The sequence below is a fragment of the Tachysurus vachellii genome, chromosome 5 (genome assembly GCF_030014155.1).
Source record: "Tachysurus vachellii isolate PV-2020 chromosome 5, HZAU_Pvac_v1, whole genome shotgun sequence".
Taxonomy (NCBI): Eukaryota; Metazoa; Chordata; class Actinopteri; order Siluriformes; family Bagridae; genus Tachysurus; species Tachysurus vachellii.
The window spans coordinates 12,112,417-12,137,287 of NC_083464.1; the positions used below are offsets into that span (position 1 = coordinate 12,112,417).

At 37.7% G+C, this 24,871-nt stretch overlaps 1 protein-coding gene across 1 annotated transcript in view; it reads left to right on the forward strand.

Annotated features, from left to right (window-relative positions):
* Positions 1 to 1,194: 1,194 nt before the first annotated feature.
* tsnare1 (T-SNARE Domain Containing 1) overlaps positions 1,195 to 24,871 on the forward strand; it is a 125,301-nt gene continuing 101,624 nt past the window's right edge. Inside the window, exon 1 of the mRNA XM_060869181.1 lies at positions 1,195 to 1,276. The gene's annotated coding sequence lies outside the window, so the exon portion shown is untranslated. The remainder of the gene's footprint in view (positions 1,277 to 24,871) is intronic.

Consider the following 24,871-nt stretch of genomic DNA (forward strand, 5'->3'; position numbering starts at 1 on the left):
TGTCGGGAACTGGCACAAATTTAAGAGTGACCAGCAACATGAGAAATGACCAACAAAATCTAGTATGATGTCAGGCGGAAGAACGTGCCGGAAACCGAAGTGCAATTCACGTTGTTTTAATGAAGAAACAAAAGAGGCAATTCAGAAAACGGCAAACCAGCTGCTAAGCTCCAGGTGTAGCAAAACCTGGTGAGTGCTATGACCGGAATAACGTTAAGAGAACTAAACAGTGAAAGACAACAATACTAAGACACGTAGTGTACATAGCTTGCGTAGTCCAGCAAAGTTCATCAGCCTGAACTGTAGAACGGACAATGAGCTTGGTGGGGAGCGGAGGTTATATAGCCTGGAGGCTGATGAGTGCCAGGTGTAGAACATTAGTAGGTAGGAGAGCTGCTTGGAGTGATAGGTGGGTTAGGTGAAGGTGTGGCTGGTGGATCCCTGACATATGATCAGCAAACTGAAAAATAACTAGCAAAATAAGCAATGACCAGCAATGTCAGAAATAGGCAACAAATCAGGAATGATCAGAAAAATAAGGAATGAACATCAAAATAAAGAACAGCCAGCAAACCCAGGAATTACCATCAATGTCAGAAATGGGCAACAATTTAGAACTTTCCAGCTATGTCGGGAATGACCAGAAAAATGAGGAATAATCAACAAAATCAGGAATAAACAGAAAAATCATGACTTACCAGAAAACTTTTGAATGAACAGTAAAATCAGAAATGGACAGAGAAAACAAGAATGACCAGCAAAATGAGGGCTGTTTGGCAATGCCAGGAATTGCAAAAAATGTGGGAATTTTTAGCTAAATTTGGAATGACCAGCAAGATGTGGAATGAACAACAAAATCAGGAAATGTACAGCAGGATTTGTCCTGATAAGCTAAATCTAGTCTCACAGGGACCTTATCTGAAGCTCAGTGAAAGAGAGAGAGTATGCCTTCACAATAGTCTCAAATGGAATAAACCAATTTGTTTTAGTCTTTATAAATACATACATGTATACTTACATACATACTGTACACGATTGTTATAATTATTCCATGAGAAATATATGATTGAAATATGGTCTATTATATTTTGTCTACCCCTTCTTGGAGAAAACTACAAATCCCAGAATCTGCTGGTATAATCCATACCACATGACTAATAAAGGGGAGCAGGTGGTATAGAGTCATGTGATGCTGTGAGTCTGAGCTGCTTCTGATTGCTGCTTCTTCGTCTGATGTGAATGCTAAGGCTAAGTGCCCTTTGAAGAGAAAAAAGAGGTAATGTTTAAGAAACCTTTTACTCCCTCTTCTCTTTCTCTCTCGTTGAATGGATTGTTATTGCTGCTGACATTATAGCAGGGAGGAGGGGGTTGGAGAGGAATTGAGGGGAAAATGGGAGTAGGACATGGAGGATACTGCTCTTTACAGTGTGCATGTGTATACGTGTGTGCTGAAGCATGGCTCATGGTGCTGAAAAACATTAACAGGACTGTGTGAATATCTTTGTTTAATAGTATGAGTGTCCTCAGGGAGAGGGGCCTTGCTGCAGCTTGTAAACAAGGCCTTGGTGCTTAGCATCACAAGCTTCTTTATTTATATCTCCTTCAGCCGGCAAGGCAAACGCTGCAGAATAATATGCTGTGATTTGTCAGTTAATTAAGCACTTACAGACAGTAAGTCTGTTTTTGTATTTTTGTTAGTAGCATTAAACCGATTCTGCTAATAATAGCATTCCTCACTTTGTATGTGTTATCTAATATTTATCTTGAATTTGAATTATATTATTCTTTATAATAACCTTTTGTTCTATGTTCTTTAAAGCTGCTTTTAGACAATGTCAATTGAATTGAATGTGTTGCAGTTTGAGAAAACCCATCAGATGTTGTTTAGGCTTCTTTCTAGTCTTGTCTTCGCTTTCTACCTGCAAAGGGCCTATGACATAAGCAATAAATACGGTCAGTCTGCATAATGATGTCTAAAATCTTGCTAGCTAAGTGTTCTTTAATCACACAATGAATGTCAGGATTTGGTCAACTTTTTGAGAAATGACCTACAGTATTGACTCTATTGACTCACAAAAGCTCCTCAGTGAACCTTAAATAAAGAATATCAACACTGTACAAATGGCATCAACCAAAATTTTAAAATGTTTAAATATTATTAAAAGACAAATAAGAATAAATTTGGTCAACATAACATAAGTGAATATTGAGTGATTATTTCCAAACTGGCGCTAACAAGACATGAAATCAGTGGAGTGAAGTGATGACTACATTAATAGTTAAGGTTTTGACACATATAATTTTAGCACAGGATTCTTATTTTCTTCTTACATATTGTTTCCACGGCAGTAGCACGCAGCGGCCATGCCGCATTCAATATAGTGCTATTTACGTTTTTTACGATTTTTAGCCTGAATATTACCAGTACATGGACACCAGAGACAGCGTTGCTCATGTATACAACCGCCAGAAGGTAATAAAATACAGAAATCGTGCAACAACCAACCTGAATGATTATGTGCTGGAAAGGCTTCGCGACCTCGGCTTGCTATGAAGACCAGGCCTCCAGTCCTCGGTGTCGCCTGATATCAGACACCAGGAGAGGGGACGCTGAAAGCGGTGCGCGAGGAAGCGGAGGCGTTATAAGGCTAAATGTGCTAGGCTAAAAACAAACCCTTTCAAATGTTTCTACATGCACTACACAGCGAGAGTTTAGAAACTGCAGCGTCTTTGTTTTCACAGAGATTTGGCTCAACAACAGAGTTCTGGACACTGCCATTCAGCTAGATGGGATCACCTTATTTTGTGCCAACAGAAATGTAGCTCTGTGCGGTAAGGCTCGCAGTGGTGGTGTGTGTGTTTTCATCAACACGGAATGGTGTAAGAACTCTGTGCTTGTTTCTAGTTACTGATCATCGCTAGTGGAGTTTGTGACTGTTAGATGCGGGCCATTTTATTTACCACGTGAATTCACCACTGTTTTCATTGTCGGAGATTACATTCCCTCAGCACTAATACTAAAGAGGCGCTATGTGAACTCTATGGAGCTATTAGCGATCTGCAGAATGTTCACCCCGATACACTGTTTATCATCGCTGGAGATTTCAGTCATGTGGACTTTGCAACGAGAGGTGAAAACACGCTGGATCTTGTTTACACAAACATTCCTTTCGCGTACCATATGGAGCCCCTCCCATACCTCGGCTACTCAGACCACAGCTCTGTTATGCTAATTTCAGCAAACAGACCACTTGTCAGATGCTCTAAACCGGTTCTATAGCAGGTGAAAGCCTGGCTAGCAGGAGCCACCTTTGCTCTTCAGGACTGCTTTGAGTGCACTGACTGGAACATCTTCAGGGAAGCTGCAACCAACAGCGACTCCATCAACTTGGAGGAGTACACGGCATCAGTGACCAGGTACCTCGGCAAGTGCATTGATGACGTGACCGTCTCCAAGGCCGTCTCCAAGGCCATCCCCAACCAGAAGCTGTGGATGACTGTTAAGGTGCTTGCGCTGCTGAAGACTAGAGACCTAGCTTTCAGAACAGTGGACAGGGTGGCCCTAAGAACAGCAAGGGCCAAACTGTGCCGAGCCATCAGAGAAGCAAAGCGCGCACATGCCCATACAATCCACTGCCACTTCCAGGACAGCGGAGACACCCGGCACATGTGGCAGGACATACAGGTGATCACAAACTAAGAGACAGCTTCACCTGCCAGATGTGCTGAATGACTTGTATGCTCGGTTTGAGGTGCAAAACAACGTAGCGGCAAGGAAGACCATCCCTCCCCCAACGACCAAGTAGTCTGTCTATCCACGGCCAACATGAGGAGAACGCTATGCAGAGTTAACCCACGGAAGGCTGCTGGAACAGACAACATTTGTGGCAGGGTGCTCAGGGAATGCGCAGAACAGCTAGTGGATGTCTTCACTGACATCTTCAACATTTTCCTGAGCAGCACTGTTGTTCCTACGTGCCTCAAGTCAACCACCATTGTCACCGTCCCAAAGAAGTCTACAGTGTCCTGCCTCAATGACTAACGTCTCATCGCACTCACACCCATTGTTATAAAGTGCTTTGAGAAGCTCGTCATGAGGCACATCAAGACCCAGTTACCACCCGCACTGGACCCCTACAGTTTGTGTATCGTCCAAACCGCTCCGCGGACGATGCCTTTGCCACGGCTCTTCATTTAGCCCTCACCCACCTGGACAATAAAGACATGTACGTACGAATGCTGTTCATAGACTTTAGTTCAGCATTCAATACAATCATCCCTCAGCAGCTTCCTCTGCAACTGGATCCTGGACTTCTTGACTGGGAACATCTTCCAGCACCACCACATTGAGCACTGGAGCCCCTCAGGGCTGTGTGCTCAGTCCACTGTTGTTCACTCAGCAATGCACAGATCGAACCATGTTATCAAGTTCGCCGATGACACTACCATGGAGGGTCTCATCAGCAAGAACGACAAGTCAGCATACGGAAAGGAGGTGCAACAGCTAACTGTCTGGTGTAGATCCAACAACCTGTCTCTGAATGTTGATAAAACCAAAGAGATGGTTGTTGACTTCTGGAGAGCACAGAGCGACCACTCTCCGCTGAACATCGATGGATCTTCTGTAGAGATCATCGAGAGCACCAAATTTCTTGGTGTTCATCTAGCAGAGAACTTCACCCGGTCACTCAACACCAGCCCCATCACCAAGAAAGCCCAGCGGCGTCTCTACTTCTTACTTCTTTACTTAGAAAGGCACATCTCCCTCCCCTATCCTGACTACTTTTTACAGAGGGACCATTGAGAGCATTCTGAGCAGCAGCATCACTGTCTGGTTTGGGAACTGCACCATCTCGGATCGCAAGACCCTAGAACATAAAGTGAACATAAAGTGTATGGACTGCACAGACCTACACCATATACACACACTTATACAGTGTATCCAGTATACAGTATATACAAATATACAGTATATCCATCAAACTGTTTACATGCTGTTTTGCACACTGTTTTTGCTCTTTGCACATGCTGTCTCACATTTCAGTTGTTTGCTGTTTTGCACAATACTTTACAATATCTCAGGTAACTGCTGCTAAAATACTGTGTTCATTCCAGTATTTTTGCACACGCAATATTGTTGAACATACAGTATTTACACTGATTGGCACTGTTTCTGTTTATTGTCTGTGTATTGTCTTGTTTTTTTTGTTTGCATTGTCTTTTGTCCTGCGCTGTCTTGTTTGTCTTGTCCCGCACTGTGTACACCAGGTTGCACAGGTGCATTTTATGTGGCGAGGACTACTTAATAATCCGCAGCTCTGTTTTTGTTTTATATAGCACCATGGTCCTGGAGAAATGTTGTCTCATTTTGCTGTGTACTGCAACAGCTGTATATGGTTGAAATGACAATAAAAGCTTCTTGACTTGAAGCTTGTTAGGAGGCAGGGGTGAGGCTTGAACCCTCAACCTTCTGATCAGTAACCCATGGCCTTAATTGTTTAGCCACAACTGCAGGCTTCTGTTTGATAAAAAAAAGACTGTTGTTAGATAATGTTGATAATTGCAGCGATATTTTATTTCCCAATGTGAAATTATAACTCTTCATTAGTCAGTACTTGTGTTTCTTTTTTTGTCATAAGTCGATTTGGTTATAAATGAGGAAGTAGGTGCAGTGGAATTCAAATGAAATCTTTAAATGCATTTTTCCCCATAATTTATAGCTATTTATTATTAGGTTATAAGCTAATAAAATGGTAATATGTTGATATTTACTATTCTATTCTGGAAAGTACATGAAAGAATAGAATAGTAAATACAGTATCAACATATTACGATATGAAGACAGACACATATAACATCCATAACTGCTACATTTATACCAAATACATCTAGATCCAAATACAAACAAGACTTACATTATATTATGGGACTAGAAAATTCTAATACTAATTGTTTCTTCTTACTAATTGTTTCTTCCATGTGTTCGACCACAGCATTCTAAACCTTTGAGAGTCAATGGAATTGCACATGTACCTTAGTATAACTGGCATCAAGGCAGTCACAGAGCATCACTACCCCACATTTTTGAAGGAGGTATAGCTCTCTTTTTTGAGATATGCATCCCTCTCACTGTGCAAGATATATACAGTTCAAGTTTTGTCTTATCTGAAAACAGCACCTGGTCTTAGTTTGCTCTGTTCTATAAAAGTTGATTTATTATAGAAAGCATTCTAGATATTTTGGCATGAAGGGTGGAACAGAATGACTCCAGGATTTGTCTTTGCCAGCCTTGATCATTTATTTCACTAGGCACAATAACAACATCCTTGTCTTGGCAAATCTTACATAATTTACGCAAATCTTTCAAAATTTTTAACTTTAAATTATTGTTGTGGTTATTGGTGTTGCAATTATTTGCTTTGTAAAGATCAGTAGTGGTTTGTTTGTTTTCTGTTGTCTGTCTGTTGTTCTCACATTTTACCCCTTTGTGCCATGGTTCCCATGGTGATAAGCATGTAGTATTGTTTGGGTTTCTTTTTTTGTTCCTGTTTCCAACCTAAATTTGCATTTTCCAAATATATAATACACTTGTATCATACAGTAATCACACAGTAATCATCCTTCTCATATTTAGTACATTATGTTAAACTATACGTAACTGTATGATCTAATCCTGGTGGAATATTTTAAGGCTCACCTTAATTACGTACACATTTTAAATGGCACATAGAAAATCTTTGCATTTGGAAGTTTGATGGAATTCAGGCCATGATGCTGTCAAATGCACTAAATGCTTTTACTATGTCTAAAGAAAACATAAGCACATTACAAAAAAAAGGATAGATTATTTGCTGGCGAAAGCAATCAGACATATTTGTTTTTACTTCAATAAATGTGTGACAAGCTGTCACCACCCATGCTATACTTATAACATAATAAGTAAGATATTATTGGAAATCCATCTGACCAGAGTTCAAGATCATTCTTTTATTAAGTTTTAACACAAAGTTGATATAGTGGTCCTATGCCTGAAACATCATTAGTTGATTGCAGTAAGTTGCTCGAAATGGTGCGTAATTGGACAGCATTTTAGAGCTGACTACAGAAATGTATAAGAGCTCGATTCAGTTTGTGGGGCCGGTTGGTTGAACTCTAGATAACAAGGGGGTCTGTTTGGAAGTGTAGGATTAATGGGTGGTCAGGACTTTAGATAAAATTAAAACTAACCTGGGCCCATCCAGATAGAGGATCAGGTCTGATAAAAGTGTGTGACACTGCTTTGGCAGGATGTGCTGCTTCACTAAGACCCTGCTGGCAAAGAGCCCTTATAACTAGACAGTGATGATTCATGTCTGTGCTACTGTATTTGCTGCTGAGTGAAAATCAGAGAATGATTGTCAGGCAAAGACCCAAGCAAGATGACTGGCTATAAGCCAAGCTAATCAATTACTTTAAAGTAGCCGTTGCCTGTTATTTATGCTTTTTACCTCCTTTGATTTCTTTGAAAATTAAATATTATATTCACTCTGAACACAACATTTTTTACAGGTTTACATAATTTACAGATATTTAATGAAAGACCTCACAAAGTTATCACGGAATAATACTTAATACCTTCTGTATTTTGATCATGCATACAAGTTATATACCTAGGAAATACAAGACATGGTTTGGTGATAAATTAAAGTTGAATCACAGTTAGGAAAGAGAAAAATGACAGTCTATTTTTTGGATGGATGCACACGGGCACATGGTTTTGATGTAATATCTTCTATAAAATGGCTTACTTTGGTGTGTCATCATCCGATAAGTGTCAAGAAGCTTGTTTGTAATCAAATTATTAAGTAATCATGTCACATTATGCCACCAGATCCACACACACATACAAAACAGTGCCTTGTGAAATTTGTTCCCTCTGAGATACTCTGCTTGACTTTGTGTCCTAAGATCTTCATTATACATTTAAAAATGTTTTTAGTCTGAACATATAATCATTATTAAAACTTTACTTTACTATATATACAATAACGTAATTATTTTAATAGTCATGCCATGATCAAAAATCAGAATTAGGGATTATTAATGTGACGAAAGTTGATTTTTAATATAATCAATGGCCACTCGTTGTGTGCTTCTCAAGAGTCCCTTTGTTCTGGATAACACTAGTCAGGAGACTAGAGTTGATTCAGACTCTGGGGTTCATTGCTTGCTACCAGAATTTTCAGAGCAGCTTTTGACCAAGTTGAAGCATAACTTGAAGCTTATTTACAGAGAAGACATGAAGATAGGAAGACAGATAAGAGAAAAGCAGGTGTAGCAAAGGCCACCTTTGACCTTGGTGTGTTCACATACAGTATCATACAGTATTTAATACCATGCTGAAACATTAAGAAATTAGAAATATTAATCGCATTTAACATAGGGAGTCATAAACAAAACATAAAGCTTTAGCACATGGTCATGAAGTCAGAAGAAAAGAATTCAAGCTAGCAATTAATGGCAAGTATTTCCTTCAGTGCCCCCTCTGATCACAGCACAAGCTTTAAACCAAATCTATAGAGTCTATATCTATATCTATATCTGTAGAGTGATGGACAGTTACAACTATATGGTCAACAAAAAGATATATAGACAGACTTATAGTTGGACAAACCTACTGTTAGCATGACAAGACGAGAACATTGATGGCTATAATAAGCAAACTAATTCCAACAGCACTGTGTTAAAAAGATACAGTGTGTGCTTTTATTCATTCTTGGATTAAGATTGTTACGATCGTTAAGATTGTCCTAGATATAATTGTGATGGTTGATTATGATGTCCAGGGCAATACTCCAATACTCAGGGCTTATTAGTTAATGTTCTGCCCCAACTGTACTGTAGTGTCGGATTGTTGAAGAAATTCCAACACCATGTGGCATCAGCAGGCAATAATTAATCATATTTACTAAAAAAAAAGTAAATAATAATACTTTGCAGTCCCAAAATGAACAGTGATTTAAGCGACAATCAGTCAGCTGCCAGCTCACATTAACTACTTTATTATTTACATGTCATTGTCAGGAAACAAGTGGAATCAGACCAAAATGCAGGGATAACGTGAAAAAAACAACTAAACCAATCAACAAAACCTACAAACACAAATACTAAGGAAGATTAAACAACTGAAAAAGAACAGAAACCAGGAGAAACAACAAGGACTCAGCAGACAACAAGCACAAGACAATAGGTATATATCGGGAGGACAATCACTGAGACACAAGGAACCGAGGTGCAGAAGCAGAAGTATGTGAAGGATTGGGTGGGACGACCACGTGTAAACACAAACAAAAACAAAGACACCTGTTACAAGACAAAAACAAAGCCTGCCAGAAAGTCCCCCAGATAGTCCAAGGCATCTATGACATGTCATGGTCATAAAGAATGCCCCAATTATGTTTCTGAACATCTCATTTACATGAAATGCACCCTAAATTATGCTGTGATAAGCCAATAAAAAGTATAAAATACAAAAATAATTTATTAAGAAAAAAGTTATACTTTGAAAGTTTGATCAATAAAGCTATATAGCAGTTATCTACTGTAGCTACAGGCATGTTTTAGGAACAGCAAACATTTGAAAATTTGCTGTATGCAAGACAGGATTTATTTAGAATAAAGCAAGCTATCTATTAATCCCCATGAACGGCATTATACATCTCAACCTTTTCTCCTCCTAACAACCTTCAGGACTCCTCATTTATATTTATAGCTGCAATATTCTTAATGCATTCACCTTGACCTGTAGCATGTTCTGGCATATCCATATGGTTTTATTGTGCTTAGCACTACTAGCACTTCTCCTGTGTTGGTTTGGAGGGACTCATTGATTGTATCAGATTGGTTGCGTAATTGATTGTAACTGGTTATTAACCTCAGAGAACTTTGTGGCCAACACAGCGCTGTGTGAGAACAGGCCTTAATCATTCACAAATGGCAGCCACTAATGAAATTAGTTCTGCACTACAACATTATTTGTTGGAGAAAGCATTGACAAGGGCATTCAATGCTGAAGTTTACTTTCCTGTGAAATTATTTTTACTGTCCATTCTTTACTTCAGTGAGTTTAGGTTAATGCAATATTCAATAGTAATTAGTTTAATAATTATGATATTTTATGCAGCATAGCTAGTGTTGTGATTCAATCTTAAATAAGCACTTGTTGACTTGTTAGTACTTTAGAAACTATAAAACATTTTGCTGTAACAGTGTGCCTTGAGACTTATTTATGAGATACTGAAGAAAGAATATGATTTGTCTGAATTATATGTTTGTGATGACAATAAAACTGTCAGAACAGTGGAACTGACATGTAACTATCATGTAAAAACTTTGTTATTTGTTTACAAATCACCTAGTTACCATGTCAGAAACCATCTATAGCTAGGGGTCATGAACGCAAAACTGGCATGGTAGGAGGAATGCCTTTCTTTTCTGTAACTCAGACTAATGACATTAGCCAGTCATGAGTGTCTGTGATCCTACAGTATGCATGCAGATATGTCAGATAGAACTTTTCTCCAAATGTATTATGCTTCCCAGTTGCACCACATGAACAGCAGCTTGAAAAGATGTGGAGGCTGGCTTTAGATGTCTTGGAGGAAGCATGTGTTTGCCCTGCTGTCCCTGGTTGGTAGATGTCATGTGATAAAGCAGTGTTAGCTAGTGAGGTAGTAGGAACTGATGGGTGGGAAAGTCCATATTGTGTAGAAAACACTTAATAAATAAATAAATGTTAGATGTTATATATTATTTATTATATTAAATAGGTTTTTGTTCACATTAAAACAGAATTTGGAAATGCACATGCCAGCATAGTGACAGTGTATCATAAAACGTTACACTTCATGCTAAGGGCAAATGTATTAAGTATTAAAAAAGGCAAAATGTGGAAAAACACCAACACATCCAAAGATTCTAGAATTACTGGGTTTTATTAATATGGTGTTCCACTGGAGCAGAACAGCATGAATCATATTCTGGTACCTTTGCACAAGGGTGTGATAATAATAATAATAATAATAAATAAATTAAATTATTGTCAAATAAGAAGACCACAAAGTACCAGCCTAGTCAGCAGTTACAAAAAACAGTTTTAGAAAATGTATAACACACTCAAAACCCGAGTTTTGCATGTGCAGGTTCACATTGTGTTATCATCATTTTCAAAACCATATCTGTTTTTTTTTCCCTATCCACGTTTTAACGTTTCTTTGATATGTGTTTTAATATTTAACAAAACGTTTAACAAAACATAGTTTTCATTTGGATGTCAGAAGAGACCTCAGAAAAATAAGTATATTTTCAAAAAATTCTGTATTCAAGGTTTTGTTGAAAGGTCTGATTGTAACCAGTGTATTTTGCCCCAAAGCCTAAGCATGTGACCATTGCAATGATAAGCATCTTAAAAGAAGAATGGCATCACTTTTTTGCATCATAGTTATATTGTCAAAGAATGTTATTGGTATTTTTATTAAATATAATAATTATAAATAATTATATATGTATATATCTGATTTGCAGCACATTTGAACATACTCTGATCAGCTATAATATTGAAACCACTGACAGGTGAAGAGAACACTAGCTATCATATTATCTGTTGAGGGGTGGGATATATTAGACAGCAAGTGAACAGTCAGTTCAGAAACAGATATCTTTGAAGCATGATAAATAGAATGTGAATCTGAGTGACTTGGACAAGGACCAAATTGTGAGGGCTAGACATTTGGGACAGAGCATCTCCAATAAAACATGTCTCGTGGGGTATTTCTAGTATGCAGTTTTTCTGATCACGCACCTTACAGGATTCCAGGAACTGCTTCTAATGTCTTGTTGCCAGATAATGCAGCAAAACTTCAGAGGTCTTGTGGACGTCATACCATGACAGGTCAGATCTGTTTTGGTGGCACAAGGAGGTGTTTAATATTGTGGGAGGTAAGATAGGTGGTTTTAATGTAATGGTTGATCGCTGCATCTGATATAACACAGCCAAAGAAAATGACAAAGATGTTTTAGTGTCACCTCCTATGGTGTGACATTTGATAACCTTATTAGACTGTTGTTGTTAAAGCATAAAGCAGAATTATTTTGGGTCTTTCATATAATCTGCCTGAGGTAAAGGTACTGCATTATAAATACAAATAAGATTATGGTCATTTCGGAGACTTTATCACAAATAAAAAGATTTAGTTGTGATCAGTTCAGATCATGGCAACAGCAAGGGGAACTGTAGCAGTGACAACTCAAACAATGATCATGCCTGAGGATATTATAATGGAGTGAAGGATTCAAATTTATTTCTGGAGAATCCGCAGTTAAAACAATAACAGTAATGTTTTAGGAATTCTGTAAGATGTGGTATAAGATTTGGTAGTGGCATGAAGGAACCCCATAATTAATGGTTTACTAAATAAAAATGACTGCATACCAGAATATATGCAAATTCCAACATTTCTGCAATTTCCCTGCCTTCAATGCCAATGTTGTTTTTATAATTGCTTTAGAGAATCCTGCAGAGCTATTTGGAGAAACAATGCATCTTTGGAAAGCCTCTTATAAAGAATATTATTTGACACCATACAGGGTTTCCCTACAATGATAAAATGCATTAGATTTCTCATACTGCATGCTAATTTTGTACAATTACATAAGCTGAAAGTCTTTATGCAGTTGCATGGCTCTCTAACTATAATGTAGCATCTAATTTATAACAAAACAGCATGCTTCAGTAGCTTTGATCTGTTTTACAGACTAACCAGTGAATCAACTCCTACAGGGTTTAATTGAATATTTGTCCTGTAGATGCAGATTATCTCTGTTGGAAATAAAGCTGGTGATTTAATTTGTCATACTCATTGTATACCTTGTGTAAGGTATAAAGGGTGTGTAGTATTTAGCATGCAGCTCTAACTAAAATGTTCTCTACATCTGTCCACACCACCTCAGCACTGATGCGCTCTATCATTTACGGCATTTGGCAGAAGCCTTTATCGAAAGCGAAAATGAAAACTGAAAATGAAAACAGTACTTTTACTGTAAGTCTTTCTCAATGAATACATTAACACTGGTTCGCTAGGTTACAGGCTTAGGATACCATCAACCTAAAACTATGTTCAGGGTTTTTTTTTTAATAAACACATACAGCAAACAGGGAAAAGTGCTAGTTTCAGATTGAGGTAGGTCATCACCTGTCGGTTTGAAGATAGCCAGTGACTCAGCTGTTCGGACATCTAGGGGGATTTTATTCCACCTCCTCTTTGCCAGAACAGAAAAGAGTCTTGCTGTATATCTGCCTCTTACCCTGAGAGATGGTGGGACCAGTCGAGCAGTGCTGGTAGCTCTGAGGGAGCGAGGTGCAGTACAAGGAGTTAAAAGAGCTTAAGATAAGGTAAGAGGGAGCTGGACCATTTTTGGCTTTGTAGGCAAGCTTTAGTATTTTGAATTGGATGCATGCAGCTACCGGAAGCTAGTAGCAGTGGAGCGGTATGTGAGAACATAGACAAATTGTGCAGCTGCATTTTGGGTCATTTGCAGAGGAATTGTGTTCATAGGTAGATTTAGTGATTTGCAGTAGTCCAGAATTAGTAACTAGGCAGTGTTTGTGGACAAAAATGGCCGAAGCCTTCTGATGTTGTAGAAAAGAAACCAACATGAGTGTCACATTAGCAACATGTGAGGAAAAGGACAGTTGTTTGTCCATGAGTAAGAGATCTGGGGAGATCAGATCATTGTGCAGATTGTTGTGTGTCAGCTGATGAGCTCTCATCCACTATTGTCTGTCTGACAGACATGCTGAGATTCGACCATATACTGAGCCCTGTGGGATACCAGTGGGGAGTCTGCATGGGGCAGATGTCACTCACCTTCATGTTAACTGATATAAGCAAACTTCCAAGTAGGAAGCAAACCATTCGCCCTAATGTACAACAGGATTAGATGTACAGTAGGTCCTCTGTAATACTGTAACCCTCTGTTATATTTATTTCAGTTTAGATTGGCTATGTCAATGTTTATTTTTATGTTTTTTTAGGCTTCCTCTGAGAATATTACAGGCCAGATTACCTGCGGTTTTTCACCAGACTCAGCACTCCTCTCATTTATTTAGACACTTTGGATGAACATGCCTGTTATTTTCTATGCAGGTTTTACATTGCATTGTAATAAAAAGGCTGCTGCTACTTGCTGCTAGTTTGACTGCTGCTATTTGCCATATTCAGTCTTGTAGTGTGCGTATCAGTGACCCTTTGCCAGACATTAAACACTTCCTGAGTCTTGTATACTTTGGGATTATTGTTTTATTGTGTTTTAAATTGTCGCTGTTTTGCCTCAGATTGAAAAAAGAGCCAGCATTTCTTCTCTATTCCTGTGCATCTCTAACCACTTGGTAGCCATGTTGTAAATGGGGTAAGATTAAATTACCACTTGATTTAAACATCTGGGAGGGTACCAAATGCAATCCAGTAGAAACATACTCCTCTTGTGGTGATTTTTATCTTTAGTGTCTGGATTTGAGATTTTTATAATGTGTAAAAAATGATTTGCAGAAGTAATAAAATAACCTAATCTGAATGAGATTAAGGGCTCATTCCTTGGCATGTAAGATGGAACCTTGTAATTTAAGAGAATGAACAATTTCGCATTGAACTACCATTAAGACACATCTTCGTAGAGTTTCACATGTTCTCCACATGTCCACAAGGGTTTCCTCTGGGTTCTTCTGTTCCTCCTATCTTATAACAGCCAGTCATAAGCTGAAATGGCTATGCTAAATTGGTCATAGGCATAGGTTTATGGTGTCCCATCCAGACTGTCTTCTTGCATTGTGCACATATTCCCAGCTCTGTTTTCACAATGACCCTGTACAGAAAAGCATGTTTGCAGAAGAGCAAGGAATAAATGAATGAATGAATGAATGAATGAATGAATGAATGAATGAATGAATGTAAATGCAATACAAACCAGATCTTCTTGTGACTTCAAACAAATTATTGTCCATATTCAGAATAAAAATGGTAGATTAGTCTATTTAGGTGTTCAATCATTCAGTAAATTAAAAAAAATGAATTACTCAGATTGGAATAAAATGTTTTACATCCTGAATCTGTAACATGTACTAGAACAACACACTTCAGACATACATGGTTATATGAAAATAATGCATGCTGGTGTAGCTTCACACCAACCTGAAGTGGATTCTAAAGATAACCACGTTGTCTTCCTGTGCACTTTTCTTTACATGTTATTCTGTTCATACCACAGTCATTTGCCAATGATTGCAGTGTTGGTTTTATTAATGATATATTGCAGCACAGTTTAAAGGTTTATACTATATCACTGTTACTTGCTAAACAGCAATTCCCTCACCAGCATCTCTCTCTCTCTCTCTCTCTCTCTCTCTCTCTCTCTCTCTCTCTCCCTAGCTCTTTCTCTTGTACTTGAGAAACTCCTGTCATAACTGTTAAATAAATGTCTCCTATCAATGATTACAGGTTGGTATTGTTAAACAACAACATGATTTTAAATTCCATTGCTATTACTCTTACTGTCAGCCATACATCCCCCTGAGAATAAACTATTACTATAGAAACAATAATGTATTGCAAAAAGAGAACATTAATATTAAACTACTGTTTCTGTTAAGGCTGAAACTACCATTTACTATTGACTACTTCTGTCTGTATTAATAGAATTTCAAAATCTAAAACAGGGGTTAATCATTATGGATTTTTAATAATGGAAATTTCTGAAGAAAATGACTCATCTATGTTTATTTGGATATATTTAATATGCATAATAATAACTATAGAATAATGCATATATTATAACCAAGCAGATTTGAGAGTTTAACCAAGCTGTGGTATAATTTATTTTAAGGAACACAAATAATGCATTAATTAATGCCTTATTATTGTAGCTGATCCATTTACAAATTATAATGCATGAAAAAGCCTTCACCATTTGTAAGCAAGAAAGCCAAACAGTTTCCTAATGACAGAGATACTACATTCTGTTCACCTGCTAATTATTTTCCAAATGGGATTAAATAGTGTGAATTTACACATTGGCTCTATTCAAACTCTGCATAAAAACTGTTGGAGCACACTGAAAATGAAAACGAATAGACATAGTGTGTCACACATAGTGAGTCTAACAGGTGAAATATTTCACAAAAGTCTGTAATGATGCTACACTGGGCTTGAAAATATCACCATGGGTTATATATAATATTAATTAGACAGGTCGACTGATACATGAATGTCTAATGTCCACAACACCAGAGGACAAAGGCACAGGCAGCTACAATTCCAGGCTAATCACTCTGCTGTATCATTCGCGTCTGGTTGCTCTAAGGAGTTTTGGCTGCTAAAATCAACGGGCATGTCCAATCCACTGGAGATGGCAAGGTTTATCTGGGTCGCTCTGACTGTGCTGGTGGTTGTGAAATCGTTATGGATCTTTATCTTGCATGACAAGCTGTTTTTCAGGATGTGGCGTGGTTTACTTAAAAAAAAATATCTCAAGAAAATTCATTCTTATACTTTTTGTTCTGATGGTTTAGGGAATAAACCCAGGGACTAAACCAAAAATATAGTACTTGCACTTTTACTGTACATGTTAACCTATTCAGTAGTGATCTATAAAAATCTGATTTATGAAATAATGAAATCGTTTTTAATTAAATTACATCTATTATTGCAAGTGTATTTTTGACCCTAAGCGCTGCAGTGACATTTTCTTTTTGGATGATTCACTAGATGTGAGACTCCACGCATGTTAGCTTACACATAGCGCTTGGGCTAAGTAACCATGGTGATCAGTATGTTGGGAAACACAACTCCAGGAAGCAGTTGCTGGAGGGGGAACATATGTGACAATTGGAGAGAACCAGAAGGTTGTAACTTGGATGTCCAGTAGGCCATCTGTCCTAAACCTTGACCGAAGCCAGGCAGCTCTGAGAGCTCTGAGAGCCCCCTCAAAATCCAACACTAAAGCAGCTTGAAATCCCTAAGGGAGAATTTCATAGCTATGCTCAGAACAGAGGAGTGAGACTGGCTGCCACACTTGCATTAGCCATGTGTGAATGTATGCATATAGAAGTCATAAGTTCATGCACTGCTGTCTGTTAGAAATTGGCAGGTTTGTAAGAGAGAAATATGACTGATTATCACGGTTTAATTAAAAGGTAGAAGCCCAATCCAGAAGGTATTTTCTGATCAGAATTGCATATTCATATATTTTAATTGACTTGATTTAATTATGCTGAATATAATTCAACAAGCTGCTTGCTTGTTGCTTAGTGGCCAATCTTTGGTAGTCAGCTGAACTTCACTAACTGTCTTCTCCTGGTCAGAATTGCACTAGTTTGGAGCCAGGAACAAAGATGAGGAACGCACCAGAACTTCACACAGGTAGTGCTCAGAATTGAATCAGAGAACTTATGAGGCAGCAGCACTACCTGATTCACTACAGTGCACCCTTTTATTATTTTGTTCATGTTAATATATTTCAGCCACTTTGTCTGCTCAGGGAGTTGTTTTACACATTTTAATCAATTTTATCCTGTCATAAAATACATTAGCTTCTTAATAAAATGTGTCAGTACAAAAGTATGAGTTGGATAAAAACGACAGCTATGTTCTTTGGTCAAAAACTTTACAAAGCATGTATACATTATTGATAGTTGTGGGAATGCATAATCTGTTAACCCTAACCCTAACCCTAGGCCCAAAACCAGTGGTACATTGCTCAGAATAAGCCGAGGTAAATATTAGTAACTACAAATTTCAAATATTTTCCATCTGGCATGGATTGTTCTCTTTACTACATACGCATTATGCAAGTAAGCTGAACAATACTGACAAGGTAATAATAATAAGCACAACTATTTTCCTTGCTGTTTTGCTGATTCCTTGATGTCCACCTTCAATAAAGTAACTGTAACTTAGCAGTAGTGGAATTAATTTTGTTGGTTACGTATCAGACTGTAGTGACCAATTTTATAATTTGTCGTTCATTTACATAGAAATATTAATATTTTCCACTGCCATGGTAATAAGGTCTATGATAAGTGTATGATTAAAGAGAGCAAAGGCTAAACCAACTTTCTTATTGTAATGACACATTCATAGATATACAAACATGTTACATTAAAATAATTAAATAATTAATCAATTAAACAAACAAACAAACAAACAAACAAATAAATAAATAAATAAATAAATAAATAAACAGCGTTCTTCTTTCATCCATCACTGAGAATTGAATTAAATGAGTGGCAGGTCACCTCTGTTCTTTCAAGTAAATGAAATTATCAAGGTCCTTTCTTCTGTGCCTGAGTGAAGGTTACTGTGCATTCTGAATTCTCCTCTCACCATGTGGACAGACTGTGTTTTAAATTTTATTGATGCTCATGTGGCTGACCGTCTGTCCAATCTATAAATCTGCTTCCCATTGACAGTGATGTCAAAATAAGAGCCCATCTTTCCATCCTCCCAGGAGGTGTTTTAGCCTGAATCAGCTCTGTAGTTAGTGTCTTGTCCTTATTCATCACTATGCCTTCAGGTGATTCCTATAAGGAAATAAGTGCTGGATTATTGCGTACCACCTTCATCTGGCCCTGAACTGATCTGAACCTGGCTTCTGAACACACTGCTCAGCCTTTGTAAGGCCATTTGTTATAGTTGGGCCATTTCAGAAATTGAAATGGTGTACATGCTTTAGTTATAATTGGTTGATTTTGGGACTTGTTTGGATTTACCTTGAATATCATAAATGTAGCTGCTTACAGTTGGGACACTTTTGGCCAACAATATACTTACCAGTGCCATAGCTTGACCATATCTGGCACTAGATGATGCTTTGCACATGGGCATGTTATCATTTCTTAGCTGGGGTATACTGTATATAAGGTAACCAGTTCAGTGTAACCTAATTCCTATACATGTATATTCGCCCAAAAAAAACTTTTATTGGCCTTTTAATGAATTATATTATTCTTTTAAATATTTGCATTTGGCAGTGATGGTTTTGTTTGTTGGAATTTGAATGCATTACAGTGTAAAAGCATCATTTATGATATTTTGAGTTTCAGGATTTGGGCCAGTTTGGGACAAATTTTACTGACCATTTGGGTTGCTTTGGTCCAGAAAAAGTTCACTGGAGTGCATTTTCATGCAGGGTGAGTGGCTACAAAATCCATCAGGTGGTTGTTAGTTGTGTTTCACGATTTTGATCATATTTTTAGGACATCCGGTTACCACCATACGTCTTCTAAATGTAGTCTGTTGTCTCCCTCACTGCACCTGTGTAAAGCACCCTTTACACAGCAGTCTATGAATAGTCTGAAGAATTCACCTATCACACACACACAAACACGCACACGCACTAGTGTTAAGTTCGTCAGACGAGACGAGACGAAATATGTTCGTCAACAACCTTTTTTTCATGACTAAGACGAGACGATGACAAGACTGCACCACTGTACAAAAACGCTGACTAAGACTAAATTAACATGCATTATTGTTGACGAAAAAAGACGAGACGAAAATGTTTTGTATAAAATAAAAACTAAGATAAAATCTCTCTTCATTTTCGTCTACAATTGTCTCTGCTTTTTCATCAGCTGTTACGCCTTTAAAATATCCACAACGAGTTCGCGGCTTCGCGCTGTTGCTCAAGTTGCAGGTCCGCGAAACGGATCCCGCTTATTTTATTGCTACCTACCAAATAAATCGATAATTTGACTCAAAATGATGATTTAAAAAGGAGTTTATTGATTTAAAAACAACTGTATTGTTTCCGCTATAAAAAATAGTGCGCTCCGTCTCTGCGGTTAGAATCCTGTGTGTCCATGGCAACGCTCTGTTTTTCATGGCAACGGTGTGTTATAGTTCGCAGCGGTCTGTTATCAAGAAATAAAACAGTGTGTTTGTAGAAAGAATTCGTCCACACGGCACTCAATAAATAAATAAAAACTCCTGAGCTCAAGTCCACCCCAGGTCTAGGCGGCTGTTTTGTGTTAAATTATATTTCCTGTCGCTGCGCAGGCTCTTTTATTGTACATGACAGCTTATGTCCCGATGACCGGTCTTTGCATTACGATTAAAAGCAGTATCAATAAAGTAAAAAATGTGATGTGCAGTCAAGTTCGAGTGTATGCACTGTTTAAACGAGTGTTCTCAACTTCTCACTGATACTTTTGTGATTCGCGGAGTTTTGACAAGTTTTATAGCCTTGATATTGTTTCTTATTCAAAAGTGGTGACAGAAAAAACTCTGCAGCCCGACCTGAAACCTCTTCCCACTCCCCTGTCACAATCACATCATAATCAAAATTAATAATTAGGCTTAAAAGCAAATGTATATGTAAGGGAATCAAGTTTAACAATTACATGTAATATTGCTCCAAATATCCTCAATAATGGTGTGTGCAATATATATATATATATATATATATATATATATATATATATATATATATATATATATATATATATATATATATACACCTACAGTTTTGATCTTAGGCTTTTCATTAAGTTATTTATTTCCACGATAACACTTCTGTTCCAGATATTATTACATTTAATGAGGCCTCGTATCGTATTTATTCTTACAATAGATTCCAGATGTGGTCAAGCTACAATTGTTTGACTAAAACTAGACTAAAATTAAAAGACTTTTAGTCGACTAAAACTTGACTGAGATACCTTGAGTTTTCTTTTGACTAAAACTAGACTAAAATGACGAGACTTTTAGTCGACTAAAACTAAGACTAACAAAAAAGATATGTGAATGACTAAATATGACTAAAACTAACAAGGACATTTGGCACAAGACTAAGACTAAGACTAAATTAAAAATAGGTGACGAAATTAACACTAACATGCGCAATACTTCTGTTAGAACACTGCACACAATAATCATGAATGCTGAAAGTGCCTCTCACTGACGTTGTGAAAAATTCTCTGGGAAGAATTGCTCGATACCTGTAGTCTCCGACTTAATCTGGAAAGGTTAGCCAGCCTAATTTTAACACTGCTTTCAGTTTTTTTGCACACTACACTTCTTCTGTGCCATTCAGGTTCAGCCACACTTAAGATTAACATAATTGTCACATTAAAACTACTACATAAAGTACTACTTAAACCCTTAAGTAAAGGGTTAAACCCTTTTAATATGGTGCTTGTTTTTATTTAACCATCAACTTGGTAGTCACATTTAGCAAAGACAGCACATCAGAGCAACTACAACTTAATAAATACATTTAATCAAAATGACAAACTCACAAACAGTCCGCAACTACTGTGATAGTGCCATACAGTCACACTAAATTGACTACTAAAGAACACATTATCCATGCTTTAGATTAAATAACATCTAATCATTAAGTAACATTCAGACACACAGCAGACCATTCTCTTACTGAAGTCTGTTCAGTGCTGTGCATGCCACGTCTTTTCTTACACTCCAATTATTTTGAAAATTGTGCAGAGCTATCTTTAGTTCCTGCTCTGATAGGAATTCACTGCAACAAGAGAGTCCAAGATTGAGCATGAGATTATAGTTAGATCTGACTTCTTGTATTTTGTCATCATTACCAAGCCTGCTACACTGCTCGCTTGTTACTGTGCCATATCTGCAAAGTTTGTTGTTTATTGGGGAGTTGTACATGCGTGCGAGCAAGCGTACGTATGTGTGTGAATGTGCGTGTATGTGTGTGTGTTGTGTGTAGGTGCACTGTTGGGTATAGCTGCATGAACTGGCTACAACACTTGAAACAAAACCACATCTCAGTGTGTTCTCTGAATAATTATTGAGGGGTGACTCATAAATAGTGCCACTGCAGCCTGATTGTGTAAATGGAGCTTGTTAAGGCTTGAAGGAGCATTCATGAGCTCTCTAACCACTGTGCACTGATATTAAACTCAAACCTCTACTCTAGCTTTTAAGAAAGCCTTCTGTTATAATTCACTATTTCTTTTAACAGTTGTGTGGTCATCGAGCAAGGTAAAGATTGACTTTATGGAGAATTAATCACTTTTTTACCAGCTCATCACTAGAACCCAGGCTGTGGTGATGCTGTGTTTTAGAAAGAGAATTGAGAGATTTATATCAATAATGAGTTTTTTAGATGACATGGCAATTTCACTTGGTAGTAAATGTGTGTGTGTGTGTGTGTGTGTGTGTGTGTGTGTGTGTGTGTGTGTGTGTGTGTGTGTGTGTGTGTGTGTGTGCGTGTGTGTCGGTGTTTCTCCTGCTGTCAAGAATCTGAGCAATGACTTCCTGGGAAGCAGTTTCAAAGAGTGAAATAGTGGGCAGTCATCCTGAAATATCACTAAAACAAAAAAAAATCACACTGGGAAATTTGTAACAGTTAACACAAATAAGATTGCATGAAACATTATGAAGGTCAGATTTGAGGTCACAAGAGTGGTTAGAGTTTAAAATAGAACAAAGTCCAAATGAAACACACATACTTAAACACTGTTTCTTCGCTGCAAAAGCTATTAATTGTGTACTGTTTGAAAATTCCTGGGAAAACTCACTGCTGCTGCTATACGATGGAAAATGGAGGAACCTGATGTCTACTTTTGCCTCTTGTCTTTATTAAATATGCAAAAGTAGACATCAGGTTCCTGCATTTTCCATTGGATAGCAGCAGCAGTGAGTTTTAACAGGAATGACCTCCTCCTGTATATCATATATGTATTATGTATAAAGAGAGAATACATGTTTATGAACGGGGGTTACAGGCTGCTGAGGTCAAGAAGGTGCAGGAGTTTAAATATTTAGGTTCAACTGTCCAGTGTGAAGGGGAAGTTTGGAAAAGAGGTTAAGAGGCGAGTATAGGTGGGTTGGACTGGGTGGAGAAAAGTGTCACGAGTGTTGTGTGACAGAAGAGTGTCAGCAAGAACCAAAGGAAAAGTGTACAAGACAGTAGTGTTTTAGGGTTAGAGACTGTAGCTTCTCTAGGTTCTCTTTAGGAGTGACGAGGATGGACAGGATTAGGAACGAGCACATCAGGGGGACAAGGTCAGAGAGGATAGATTAAGATGGTTTGGACATGTACAGAAGAAGTAGATGGTTATATTGGTAGAAGGATGCTGGAGATGGAGCTGCCAGGTAAAAGGTCAAGAGGAAGGCCAAAATGGAGATATATGGATGTGTTAAATAAGGACATGAAGTTAATTGGTGCGAGAGTGGAGGATGCAGAGGATAGAGTTAGGTAGAAACAGATGATTCGCTGTGGCGACCCTTAACCGGGAAAGGATATATATATATATATATATATATATATATATATATATATATATATATATATATATATATATATATATATATATATATATATATTTGTGTGTGTGTGTGTGTGTGTGTGTTTTGCATGCACTGCCAGGAAACATTTCATGTTTGTTTTTATGTTTGCCATTCCTGACAACCATTTGGGACTGACATGCCAAATAAGTTCTCATAGAAGCAATATTATAACAATACCATTTTGCTCTTGCCCTGCCAGAACACATAGATGATGATAATCTGAGATTCAGGGATCTGCTCTGCATGAGAGCAGATGAATTTGATTTCCTTTCAGACTCTCACTGGCTGTTTTGGCCATTGCTGTATTTACAACTAGTTGGAGATGGGTACACTCACACTACATGATTAATTGATCACAAAATTAAAATATGTATGAAAATATCAGAGTCAGAGACATCACTCAGAATATGATAAAATAGTGTCACTGAACTGCTCACACATCACAAGCGGCCACAGAGCGCCATGATGACCCTGTGACCGGAATCTCTTGCTTGGTTCACTAGACTTTAGGGGAAATTTAACAACTGCAGACTAAAAAGTTTCTAAACTCTTGTTGGCTTAGTGTGCTTTTCTGTGGAGTTGCAAAAAGACACATCTAATCAATTCTTTATGCATAAAGATATGGTTTGTCAAACCATGTCTTCATGGACCTAGCTTTGTGCACAGGAGCATTGTCATGTTGGTACAGGTTTGAAATCCTTTGTTCCAGTAAAAAGACACCTTACATCTTACACAGATCCTAGACAATCATGTTCTTCTAGCTTTGAGGAAACCATACATATGGGTGGGGATCAGCTTTCCACATGCTTCTGGCCGTATGGTCTATGTATTTACATACATATATGTTGAAAATAAAGAAAAAAACATGAGGAGATTGCAATTTTGGTGGTGTTTGGTGAAATAAGAAATAAATATGAGAGGTTTGCTGATGGTGAGTCAGGAGTATATGTTTATCACAGATATCACTCATTACTGTCAGAGTACAGTAGTTTACCAAAGTCGTAATTAATTCTTGCTTTATTGTGCTCTGAAATTGGACCATCATTCAGTCATGTGAAAGTCTGGTATTGGGGTATCATAGGCTGCACCATATGTACAAAAAAGGCTACTGTTTTATTTACAGTGTAATAGCTGATGTTGCATATTGACTTAACAAGTTATATTTCAGCATACGAGTTTAGATATGATGTACTTGCCCATGCATACTGTATGAGGTGAAATCAGTAAGCCTCAGCAATCAGTCCAAGATGACAGTTTTTGTGTTAGCTTGACACCTGTGCTGGTTATGTTGAAGGAGTGTTGGAGGCCCAAATGAATCCATTTATTATACTTCTCTCCTCCAATCTTGTGTTGGCTTGGCATTTGAATTTGAATTTTGAAACTTTTCAAATTCAAAAATTATGTCAACATTAAAATAATTTGCGGGCCACGGTGGCTTAGTGGTTAGCACGTTCGCCTCACACCTCCAGGGTTGAGGCTTTGATTCCCGCCTCCACCTTGCGTGTGTGGAG